The sequence below is a fragment of the Rattus norvegicus genome, chromosome 19 (assembly GCF_036323735.1).
Source record: "Rattus norvegicus strain BN/NHsdMcwi chromosome 19, GRCr8, whole genome shotgun sequence".
Lineage (NCBI taxonomy): Eukaryota > Metazoa > Chordata > Mammalia > Rodentia > Muridae > Rattus > Rattus norvegicus.
Genome location: NC_086037.1, coordinates 40,995,499 through 41,007,808, shown reverse-complemented (window position 1 = coordinate 41,007,808; position 12,310 = coordinate 40,995,499). Strand labels below are relative to the sequence as shown.

Here is a 12,310-nt window from a genome sequence, read left to right as displayed (position 1 = left end):
GTGCAATGCACAGGTGTGCGTGCTGTGGGCGAGTGTGACACCTACGTGATGGATGCATGTGTGGTGTGGGGACGGGGTAGTACGTGACGTCAGAGGACGTGGGGCATATCCTGCGCTATGATGCTCTACCTTGTTCTCCTGAGACACCTGGAGCCAAGCCTACAGCCAGCAAGCATCCACAGCAATGGGGCCACGCTCGTTTTTTTTAATGTGGGCTCTGGGAATTTGAACTCAGGTCCTCCTGCTTTTGCAGCAAACCCGCTGAACAGTGTCCTCCATCCTCTCTGGGGAGACAATGTGTGTAAATCGGGTGCCCATCACTGTTCCTCAGACCAGAGACAGGGTGAGTGTTGCTGTTCTCTCCGAGTCCCTCTGGTCACCATTCTTCCCTCCTCCAGAGATGGCTGACCCTTCACTTTCTCATCAGTCTTCTGTTTTCTGTTAATAGATTTCTAGAGTTTTGAAGCCCTAGAGATGAACCCAGGGCCTCAGACACATTTGGAAAGGGAGTGACATAGAGTCACACCATGTCTGCACACACCGGTCTGTGAGCCACTGGCCTTCAATGGATTGTAGTTTAACAGTGGTTTAAAAAAAAATTTTTTTTTCGGGGCTGGAGAGATGGCTCAGCGGTTAAGAGCACCCGACTATTCTTCCAGAGGTCCTGAGTTCAATTCCCAGCAACCACATGGTGGCTCACAACCATCTGTAAAGAGATCCTATGCCCTCTTCTGGTGTGTCTGAAGTCAGCTACAGTGTACTTATATATAATAAATGAATAAAATATTAAAAAAAATTTTTTTTCAGGCTGGAGAGGCGGCTCAGTGGTTAAGAGCACTGACTGCTCTTCCTGAGGTCCTGAGTTCAAATCCCAGCAACCACATGGTGGCTCACAACCTTCTGCAATGAGATCTGATGCACTTTTCTGGTGTTTCTGAAGACAGCTACAGTGTACTTATGTATAATAAATAAATACATCTTTTTTTTTTAAAGATTTTATTCATTTATTATATATAAGAACACTGTAGCTGTCTTCAGATACACCAGAAGAGGGCATCGGATCTCTTTACAGATGGTTGTGAGCCACCATGTGGTTGCTGGGAATTGAACTCAGGACCTCGGGAAGAGTAGTCGGGTGCTCTTAACCGCTGAGCCATCTCTCCAGCCCAATAAATAAATCTTTAAAAAATTTTTTTCTTTTTCTTTTTTTTTTTTCTCTTTCTTTTTTCTTTTTTTTCGGAGCTGGGGACCGAACCCAGGGCCTTGGGCTTGCTAGGCAAGCGCTCTACCACTGAGCTAAATCCCCAACTCCGGTTTAAAAAAAATTTTTTTTAAAGATTTATTCATTTATTATATATAAGTACACTATAGTTGTCTTCAGATACACCAGAAGAGGGCATCGGACCTCTTTACAGATGGTTGTGAGCCACCATGTGGTTGCTGGGAATTGAACTCAGGACCTCTGGAAGAGCAGTCGGTGCTCTTAACCGCTAAGCCATCTCTCCAGCCCCTAAAATTTTTTTTTTCTTTTTCCCTTTTCTTTTTTTTCGGAGCTGGGGACCGAACCCAGGGCCTTGCGCTTGCTAGGCAAGCGCTCTACCACTGAGCTAAATCCCCAACCCCACGGTTTAAAATTTTTTAATCACCCATTTTTACATGCATTGGCATCTTGCCTGTATGTCTGTCTGTATGACGTATTGGATCCTGGAACTGAAGTTACAGACAGTTGTGAGCGGCCACTCGGGGGCCGAATTTGGGTCCTTGGAAGAGCAGCTAGTGCTCTTAACCTCCAAACCATCCCTCTAGGCCTAGTATTTTTTTTTAAAAATCATTAGTTTTTTAAAAATGTGTTCTTGTGTTAGTCCTGTGGCATGGGTGTGAGGTCAGAGAACTTTCGAGACGTGGAAGGATTCCACTGTTGGGGTCTTGGAATCAAACTCAAAGCTTCAGGCTTGGCAGCAAAGAGCATATATGTCAGCATATATGCAGGCACATGTGTATATATGTTAATAACAGGGTCTCATGTGTTCCTCAAATTCACTATACAGCTGAGACTGACCTTGAACTCCTGATCATCATTCTTTTTTTAATATTTATTGTTTATTTTATGTTTATGAATACACTATTGCTCTCTTCAGACACACCAGAAGAGGGCATCAGATCCCATTACAGATGGTTGTGAGCCACCATGTGGTTGCTGAGATTTGAACTCAGGACCTCAGGAAGAGCAGTCAGTGCTCTTAACCTCTGAGCCAACTCTCTAGCCCCATCATTCTTTCACCTAGATATGCACCCTCAAAACCTTTTGTCATCATTGTCATCATCATCGTGACCATCATCATCATCACCATCACCATCATCACCATCGTCATTGTCACCACATTCATTTATTATGTTTGTGTACAAATGGGGATTAGAGAACAACTTGTAGAATTCAATTTTCTCCTTTAACCAAGTGGGTCAAATTCAGGGTTTCAGACTTGGCAGCCAACACCCTCTCACCCACTAAGCAAGCTCCCTGGACTTTCCATACGTAAGCAGTGGTGAGTGTCCCACTCATGCCTCCTCCATGCTAGGTGACACTCTCTGGATGAGCCATGCCCTAGTCCCTGAATGGAACTCTGTACGGCAGTCAGTGTGGACTGAGAGTATAGCTCAGTGCTAATCACGACTGGCCAGATGGAATCTAGGACTACAGAGAAAGTTCTATGTCATTTTCCTCTCAATCTACAAACTAAGAACAATGTTGCTATGGAGATGACCCTGTTGGTGAAGTGCTTGTGTACAGGCATGAGGTCCTGAGTTCCATCCCGGAAGCCTCTTAAGAGTCAGGTTTAGTCTGTTGCCTGACCCCTAGCAATGGTTCTATGGGGCAGGGAGGGGTGAGAGGTGAACTGGCAGAATCCTGGGCTCAGGAGCCAGCTGAGTGAACGCCATCCAGGTTCGGGGAGAGATCCCACTGTCAAAGAGTAAGATGAAGGAAGGAAGCCACGCACGGGCGTAAGTACACCCACGTGTGCACATGCACACCCACGTGTGCACATGCACATAAACAAAAGGAAATGGTAATAAGACTAAAACTAAATAAACACACGCACGGCGGTCACCACCTACTTCCAGCACTCGGGAAGCTGAGACAGGAGGATTGCCATAAGTTCCAATCAGCCTAGGTTCCGTAGTAAGTTCCCAGCTAGCCACACAACAGTAACAAGGACTTTGCTGACACCACCTGCTTTCTTGGTGTATGAGTGTAGAGGAGTCACTCAACCTCTCTGTGCCCCGATTTCTCATCTCCATAACAGAGAGGCTTGGAGGAACACATCATTGTCACGCTCTGTGGTCAGCGGTGCACCTTTGTCCTTTCTCCAGCAAGGTCTCATGGCCTGTGCCGCTCCCATGGGTGTCTCTCTCACTATCTGGAAAAGGCTGATGAATAATCTGCTCACTGCCCCTTTGCCAGTGCAGCTCACGGGGTGCAACCTTCTGCCATTTTCTCTCCCACATCCTGATGTCTGGTCAGGAGCCTGTTGACAGATAGGAACAGGTAGGTCCCTTGGGGCCTGGCTGACTGGCTGACCCATCTAGGAGTCTCTTTTGTGCCTTACACAGAATCTGAAATCTGAACCCACCCAGCTGAGATAAAATCCTGGTTGTTGTATGCCTGGATTGCAGCTTCTTTGAGTTCACAGAAACAAAAACGCTGGCAATGTGTGTTTGCTTCAGGGGCCAGCGGAGACTTGGGGCGTGTGTGTGTGTGTGTGTGTGTGTGTGTGTGTGTGTGTGTGTGTGTATGCGCGCACTCAGCACCAGGCCTAGCATCCAGGAAGACTTATGCCCAGTCCTGGTGCCTGGGATTAGGGATGAGATCTTACTTGGGAATAGACACTTTGTGGATGTGATAAGGACCTTGAAGGGAGATCATGTGATGTTATCTTGCTGGGTCCCCAGTCCAGCGACAGGATCTTAATAAGTGTCAGAGGGGGAGTTGGCTACAATGCCTGTAACCTCAACTCTTGGGATATGGGAGAAGATCAGGGGGCCAAGGTCATCCTTAGCTACCCAGTGAGTTTGAGGCAAGCCTGGGCTTCATGAGACTTTGTCTCAAAACTCCAAAACAAATTCAAAAAGCTAAGGGCTGTGGAGGTGCCTGGTAAAGCCCTTGCCTTGTAAACCTGAAGCCCAGAGTCTCAACCCACAGTCGGATAAAATGATAAAACATGATGCTCACCTCTGATCCCAGCACCGAGGAAGCAGAGACTCCAGAACTCATGGGGCTCACAGGAAAGTCAGTCTAGCCAATCCAGTGGCTGCATGTCCAGTTAGAGTCCCTGTCCAAAAAAGATGGAGGACTGGGGTGAGTGGATAAAGTGGTTGTCATTTAAGCATGAGGACCTGAATTTGGGTCTTCAGGACCTCTGTAAAGCTGGGTGCAGCAGTGCGATCGTAACCCCAGCAATCTCATGGCAAGATAGAAGGTAGAGACAGGAAGAGTCCTGGGATCTTGAGAAGCTAGCCTGCAAATGGGGAGGAAGAACCCCTGCCTCAAGGAACAGGGAAAGGGAGAACATACTCAAGCCTGGTTTCCGACACCTATAGGTGCACAGAGACCTGCAGTCACACAGACAGATGGATATACACACAAATACAGACATGCAGACATACAGTCACACAGACACACACACAGGCATGCAGTCACACAGACACACACACAGACATGCAGCCACACAGACAGGTGGATACACACATACTCACACACACACACACACACAGACTTGCAGTCACACACACACAGACTTGCACTCACACACACACACACACACACAGACATGAAATCACATAGACAGATGGATATACACACACAGACACAGACATGCAGACATGCAGCCATACAGACAGGTGGATACACACATACTCACAGACACACACACACACACACACACACACAGACTTGCAGTCACACACACACAGACTTGCACTCACACACACACACACACACACAGACATGAAATCACATAGACAGATAGATACACACACACAGACACAGACATGCAGACATGCAGCTACACAGACACACACAGACATGCAGTCACACAGATAAATGGATGTACACACAGACACACACACAGAGTCACACAGACATGCGCACACACACATAATTAAAGAATAAATATTTCTGTAAGAAAATCATGTCCAGAGCCACCGTTGGGTGGCAGAGTGGCAGCCTGGTGTGATGCATTTCTGGCGTCCACGCAGAACCAGCGGGAGCTCCCGGAGCTGTGCTAATGTGTCTCTACTTGCTTCCTTTATTGCTTGCCATTGTTCAGGGTTGTAGAGTGTTTCTACATGGAGGACTTTGGTTAAAGACAGTCCCAGGGAGAGATGAGTCCATCCATTTTCCACTCATAAAGTTTCACGGGAGCCACCATGGTACACCATCCCAAGCAACACCGCTTTACACAACGCAAGCATGTGTGAGCATGAGTTTCCCGGGGGTTCCTGGCATTCACAACTGGGACGCTGTCAGATCTCCCCTCTCAGGGCTAGATCAACACACACTCACACAATGAATTAAAACCGCTTATAGCCTTATTGGCAGAGAGCACGGCAAGTGTTGGCTGTTGGCCAGCATGATCTCCCAAATGCCCTGAAAAGCCTGTACTACCCTGAGCCACAGCCAGGTCTCACAGCTCTGTGCTCAGCACATCACCGGGTCCTCCTCTGTAGCCACCACCCCCTTATTCTTCTTAAAGAGATACCCCATCTCTTCTTATTCGTATTAAGGGGGTTTATCAGTTGCTGAGGAAATGAATCGTGGATATTTCTTTTGAGTTTGCTCTTTCTCTAAACGTCCTGTCATTTTATGTCCTGCTCTAGAGATGTGCTCTGTCCGAAGTGGCCTAGAACTCACTATCCTCCTGCCCAGCCTCCATTGTTCTGGGACTGTATGTACATGCCTTGTGCATGTCATTTCCTTCATGGTTTATTTTTCTATGTATGTATGTTTTTATTTTTCCACCTGTATGCATTTTTGGTTGTCAACTAGCTTTTTACAGAGGAGGCCACATCTCTGGCCCTGGCCTGTACGCCTGTATGTAGGTGCATCATGTGTGTGTAGGACCTGAAGCGGCCAGATGACGACATCAGGTTCCCTGGAAGTTACAGTTAGCTGTTAGTTACCACATGGATCTGGGAGCCAAACCCAAGTTCTCTGCAAAAGCAGCAAGTGCTCTTAATGGCTGAGCCATTTCCTCAACTCCATTCATATTCATTTTGAGTTAGGATCTCACTCTGTAGCCCTGGCTGGCCCTTGAACTCACAAAGTTTTGCCTGGTTCCTTCTCCTAGGTCCTGGAATTAAAGGATATATATATATATATATATATATATATATATATATATATATATATATATATATATATATATATATACATATAATTGCCACTGTCTTCACACACACCAGAAGAGGGCATCAGATCCCATTACAGATGGTTGTGAGCCACCATGTGATTGCTGGGAATTGAACTCAGGACCTCTGGAAGAGCAGTTAGATTTTCAGTTATGTGTAGGTGTGTGGCTGCATGAGTTTGTATGAGTGAGTGCAGGTGCCCTTGGAAACTGAAAGAATGTTAGATTTCCTCAAGCCGGAGTTCTGGGTAGCTGTGACTCACCTGATGTGAGAACTGAACTCTCCATTCTTTATTTTTTCAGTTTGTGATAGATTCTTACCCAGTAACCCATCGTAGCCTTGAGGCACGCTGCCACAGCCTCCAACCGGCTTGATTTCATTTTATTTTTCTTTGTTGTGTTGGGGTGGAAACTAGAGCCAGCCCTGAGCTAGCCTGGGGTCTGCTCTCTCTTGCTTCTATCAGCCATAGGCTAAGCCTACTAAACCACACAGCATAGCTTCAGAAGCTGCTTTTCCCCAGCACCCAAGGTCTGTGGCCCAGGCTAGCCTCGAACCTGCTATGCAGCTGAGGATGAGAGGGAACTCCTGATCCTCCTGACTCATTATACCTGTACTCCCCCGAGCTGGAATCTTTCCTGACCCACAGACCCCTCCTCACTGCTTCAGGTCCCAGACGGTCTCCAGGCTGTCCCAGATGGTCTCCCCAGCACTGGGATTGGAACCCAGACCTTTGTTCTCGGTAGCAAATGTCCCACCGTGCCCAGCACCAGCCCAGGTGCATGGCTTTGTAGGTTTCTAAGTCTGTTTGTAGATGCATGGTGTAATTCGGGTCGAGCATTGTGTGATTAAATCCTGCCTGTACCCTTTTAGGTCTGTACTGTGCTGCTTCATTTTGTTCCTTAGAGTGAGCAGCACCAACCCACTTCCTTAGCTCTGTGCCAGCTGAGCTCAGCCTTTCCGCAGACATCGCTGGCACCTGCCGCTGTGCCAGAACCCATGCACCTCCCAGAGTCCAAACCTAGCTTTCCCTTTGTTTGGAGTCTTGATGGTTGCTTTATTATTTATCTTTTAGGTTTCTGACAAAGTCTTCCTGTATTGGCTCAGGCTAACCTTGAATTTTTGATGCCTCTACCTCAGCCTTCCAACTGCTAAAAGTTCAGGGCTAGCACAGTCTAGGAGGTCAGAGGAAGATACCAGGTGGTCTGCTCTGTAGCTCCTTGCCTTAGTCCTGAGGGTGTGTACCACGTGAGACTAAAACAGCCTTTTGTTTCACTTCTCTTTAACATCCTATGTTTTAAAAAGCTTTCTTCCAAGATGCAAGGTTGTAATCTGCTCCCCAACAACTTTCAGGTGCAGGAGTATGTGTGCGTTCAAATGGAGGGCAGCACTGGCTGTCAGTCCCCAGACATGCTTCCCAGTGGCATGGAGCTCACTGACTTGGTGGTGAGCCTTAAGAACCCTCCTTTCTTCACCTTTCCAGGGCTGGCATCATGTTCAGATCCGTGTATTTACAAGGCAAGCTGTGTACCCACTAAGACTTCTCCTCACTCCCCTTTTTTTCATGTTGGAGGTAAACCCAGGCCTTGAGCATGCCAGGCAAGCACTCTGCCACTGAGTCAAGCTCAGTGGCTCCAGCCCAGCGGCTTCTTGTCACTCTTGAATTTGTGTCTCCACCCCTCCACTTCCTGTGAACTGGTGCACCAGCTGTGTGGGCGAGAGGCTTAAACCAGGCCCATGTTTTGGCCAGGTATGTCACCAGAAAGTCACTGTGAACTTCCTTTTTCTGTTGAAGAAATTCTTTCTGGCTTTGGTTCTGTCTATTTCAGAGTTCAGGGTCCTCTGGGAGTCAGGAAATGGTAGGAAGTACAACCAAGTCTTCTAGGTCCCTTTTCACCAGGAGGATTTTTCCTCTAGTCTAGAAACTCTGGTCTTGACAGAAGCAGCAGTGGGGACGAGTGAAGCTCCTCTGCCAGCGGGGGTGTGCTCGCTCCTGTGCCCTCTGGCCTGGGTGGCTTTCAGTCCCTGTGGGGTCCTCAGGATTGGGAACAGCTGCTGCTTCTAGGGAGACGAGTAGCTGTGCTTCCTTCTCCTGAAACTCACTCTTGGGACATGAGAAGGCCTGACCAGGGCACTCGCAGTTGGATGCTGCATCTCCAGGTGCAGATGGGGTAACCTTATTCCTTGGAGCCACCATGTGCTTATCTGTCACCAGGGAGGATGCTTTACTTGCCTGGGATGTTGTGTTTCTGTAGAATTGCCTGGTAACCAGGTGCATCTGCCAGATGTGGGCATCCTCTTTTGTCTCTGCAATTCCCTGTCTCATCTTGTTTTGTGGTATGGAGGTGGAACTCATGGCCCCAATTGTGCCTTCTCCATGCTCAGCCTCTCAGTGTGGTGATCTGAGACTGTGGGACAGCCAAGCCACAGCTAGACTCTGCATGGTGGACTTGAGGCTGGTGCTCTATTGGTGAGCTACATATGTTCTCACCTCTTTTTTTAATTTTAAAAAACATGTTAAGAACAATTACAGTTTTTAAGTGTGTTGGTATTTTGCCTGCATGTATGTCTGTGCAACATGTTCGTGTCAGGTGCCCTCAGAGGCCAGAAAGGGTGTCAGATTCCCTGAAACTGAAGTTACAGGTGGTTGTGAGCCCAAACTGCCTTGTGGGTTCTGGGAGAGAAGCTGGTGCTCTTAACTGTTTGAGATTATCTCCCCCGCCCCCTCTTCTTACTTTTATGTTAACAGGTCTCGTGAAGTTGCGTAGTAGGTTGGCCTCAAATGTTCCATTTTCTTGCCTTGGACTGTAGAGTGGCCCAGGCCCTCCTTCTACTATGTTTTGTGGTGCATATTCCACACCTCCTCATTTTGAGGGGTTCTTTTCAGAGAATAATGGTCACAGAATCTTCTCTCTCCCTTCTCTCTCCTCCTCCACTGCTAGAGCAACTACAGGGTCTGTGTCACACATGACTCTGCTTATTGATGTTCTGATATTATAGATGAGACAGAGGTAGACACTTGTCTGCTTCTACATGTATAATCCAGGACCTTGCATAGGAAAAGTATGAGAAATAGGCTCAGAGGGTGGAGCCACTTTGTCCATAAAACATAGCAGAGCTGGAATAAAGGCCCCAAGTTTTGAGCCTTTCTCCATCCCCAACTCCATAGGCATGGGGTAGCAAAACTTAAGATGTGGTGGTGCGCCCCTGTAATCTCAGCACTAAGAGGTGGTCATCCTCAACCTCAGAGATGGTTTGGAGCCAGCCCTGACTCTAAGACCCTGTCTCAAAATACCAAAACCAAAACAAAACAAAAAACACAAAAACACAAAACCCATTGTTTTGAGCTGGATCTTGCAGTACAGCTCAGCTCAAAGCAATCCATCTGCCTCAGTCTGCAAAGTAGTTGTGTCTACCCAACTTGGACATTTTTGTACATTTTTTGAAGTAGACAATAGGCTATTAAACAATTGGTATAGAAAAAATGGTTACTATAAAGGAACTAATTAACACATTCATCATCTCTCTCACAGTTATTCATATTCCCCTGTGGAAAAAGCAGTTAGAATCTCATTTAGAAAAGAATCCCGACTCAATAAACAAAAATATTTGAGCACAAATGTCAACCCTGAGCTTGCAAGATTCACTTTGCCCTAACCTAGGTGCCAGCAGGAATGATTTCATTTAACGTTTGACATTTGGTTCACCGCGGGTCTACTTTTTCTCATTAATTGATATTTTAAAATCCTGCTTTAGAATATTATCTTGATGATTAATTTCTGAGCTGGAAGCATTCACTCCCGTTGGGGCTATTTCTGTTTCACCTTCTCCAGCGGCAGCTGACCTATCTCTTGGAGAAACTGAGGCCCGGAACGGCAGGGAGCTCTGGGAATAGAATGCCGCTGACCTTTGCTTATCGTCCTCTCATTAAATGTCCGCCTGCCAGAGACCTTTTCACTGCCTGAGTGGCCGAGATAGCGGCGCGGCCAGGCAGTGACCTTTCCAGGGATCCGACTAGCATCGTAGCAGCCGATTCCTCTCCACCCTCTAGAACCGAGAGAACGCGCCTGTGAAGTCATCGAACTCCGAGACTGGACTCCGCCGCTGACGTCACAGAAGGGCAGCACAGAGTCGCAACGTTCCTTGGGGGATATGAGCTCCAGAGGCCAGAGAGTGGCCCAGCAAGGAGGAAGTCTTGAGGTTTTCAGCGGTACGTAGGAGCGAACTACAACTCCCGACGCACCATGGACCTGTGCAAGAGAGCGCGACAAACTTTTGGACGAGATTGATATCTCGTTAGTCCAACCAGAGAGCCGATTTTAGAGCGGCATCCCACCCCCTTATAATTCTCAGGGCTGCTTCCTCGCGCGAGTGACGGGCTTCGCTTGCCATCTAGGGTTTAGCTTTCTCTGACGGACGTCCGAACTGAGGAATCGGAGCTCGGAGAAGTCGAGAGGGTGCTGAAAAGCGTGGACGGTAGCCAATAGCATGCCGGAAGCATCCGGCACCGTCCAATCGCCGCCTCGAAGGTCCGCCCTGGCGCGTGACGTAGTAGGGTGGGTAGCAACAGTTGCCCCGGTGAGGGAAACGGAGGCGCCATAGCCACGGTAGTCGTGGCGACCAAGCAACCCAGCAACGCCAGTCAACAACAACAACTGCGGCCGCCCCCCACCCCCACGCCCCCGGCCCGGCCTGGGGACCCCGGCGTGCTCGGTCCCCTCTGCACAGCGCCCACGCACCTCCTTAAAGCCTTCCGCGGACACAAGTGCGGAGAAGCCGAGGTAACCGGGGCAGCGCCCGGCAAGCTGGGCGTGCTGGGGCGGGCGGCCGGGCCCGCGCAGCGCCTGTCGCTTGAGTACAGTCCTGAGGGAAGGGGCGGGCGGTCAAAATGGCGGCGGCGACTGTCGGGACTGTGGGGGAGGGGGCCGAGGTTCGGCCGGGGCGACACCACCCGCCCCCGGACCCGCAGCCCGGCCCCCGCGAGGGGCGGGTGCTCGCAGGCGGCGGGCGAGTGGAGGTCGGGCGGCTGGGGTGGGGGGCGCTTTTATGTGTGGGGAGGTGTAGGGAGGCGGGTCTGTGGAGGCTAGACCAATGACAGCGCGCGGAGGCGGGGCGTGACAGGGGTGGGCGGGGTCTAGCGTCCCTCCGCCCTGGGAGTCGGGTGCGGCCGGCGACACTGGGACTGTCCGGGTGTTCCGGATGAGCAACAGTAGCTTGGGGCGCATACCTGCCTGAGATTTAGAATTGGACGTGCGACTGTTCCATTTCGGACCTTTGTTTTTCTTTCTATAAAATGGGAAGAATTGTCGCCATCTCCTTCAATACAGTTAACTCTTAGTTTTTTCTGAGAATTTCCCTAGGGCTCATTCTTGAATCTTACACCACACCCGTCTACTGTTTCTCAATGAGATTTGATAACTTGTTAGTGTTGTTAAGAGTAGTGACCCCTACTCTTAAACCCCGGAGGATGCGAAGAGATGGCCAAGTTTTGATCAGACTTGCTTTTAGTTTGGGGAATTTAGTTGTAGAAGTTGAATCTCCTCCTGGAGTGTCGTGATCTTAGGCCACAAATTTAGAGGATCCGAAATTGTTCTCTAGGGTGCTGTCTCAGCAGTAGGGTGGTGTCTCAGCAGTAGGGTGGTGTCGGAGCACTTGTTCCTGGAGATTAGACGTTTCTGCGTAGCCATTAAGGTCTCCACCTGTGGAAACATCAAGCGAATGGAACTTAGATTCCTTAAGCCATATCTCTTGGCCTGCTACAAGTCAGTCAGACCAGTATCAAGAGGGTCACATGTCATAAGGTGGTACCAGGCCCACGTGGTAGGAGCGGGTATAGCTTCAGAGGCAAGGAGAGGCATTTGTTAGTGCGGGACCTTTGCAACTGTGTGCGCGTGCGCGTGCGTGTGTG

General features: G+C 48.9%; 1 protein-coding gene and 1 long non-coding RNA gene across 11 annotated transcripts in view; one reads left to right on the top strand and one right to left on the bottom strand.

Annotated features, from left to right (window-relative positions):
* Positions 1-2,363: 2,363 nt before the first annotated feature.
* LOC102555451 (uncharacterized) lies at positions 2,364-11,489 on the bottom strand. Of its 6 annotated transcripts, none has more exons than XR_010060179.1 (3): positions 11,142-11,489; positions 4,229-4,328; positions 2,364-3,524 (listed from the first exon to the last, which is right to left on the bottom strand). It is a non-coding gene; the product is annotated as an uncharacterized LOC102555451 (long non-coding RNA). The 6 variants fall into 6 exon arrangements; XR_005496877.2 differs by lacking the exon at positions 11,142-11,489 and adding an exon at positions 10,310-10,448; XR_005496878.2 differs by lacking the exon at positions 11,142-11,489 and adding an exon at positions 10,227-10,363.
* Rfx1 (regulatory factor X1) overlaps positions 11,000-12,310 on the top strand; it is a 30,708-nt gene continuing 29,397 nt past the window's right edge. For 3 of the 5 annotated variants that reach the window (XM_039097530.2, XM_006255229.5, XM_006255231.5), the window contains exon 1: positions 11,047-11,183. The gene's annotated coding sequence lies outside the window, so the exon portion shown is untranslated. Of the gene's footprint in view, positions 11,184-12,310 lie in introns of all 5 variants that reach the window. The other 2 variants (NM_001105944.1, XM_017601192.3) reach the window with 2 other exon arrangements.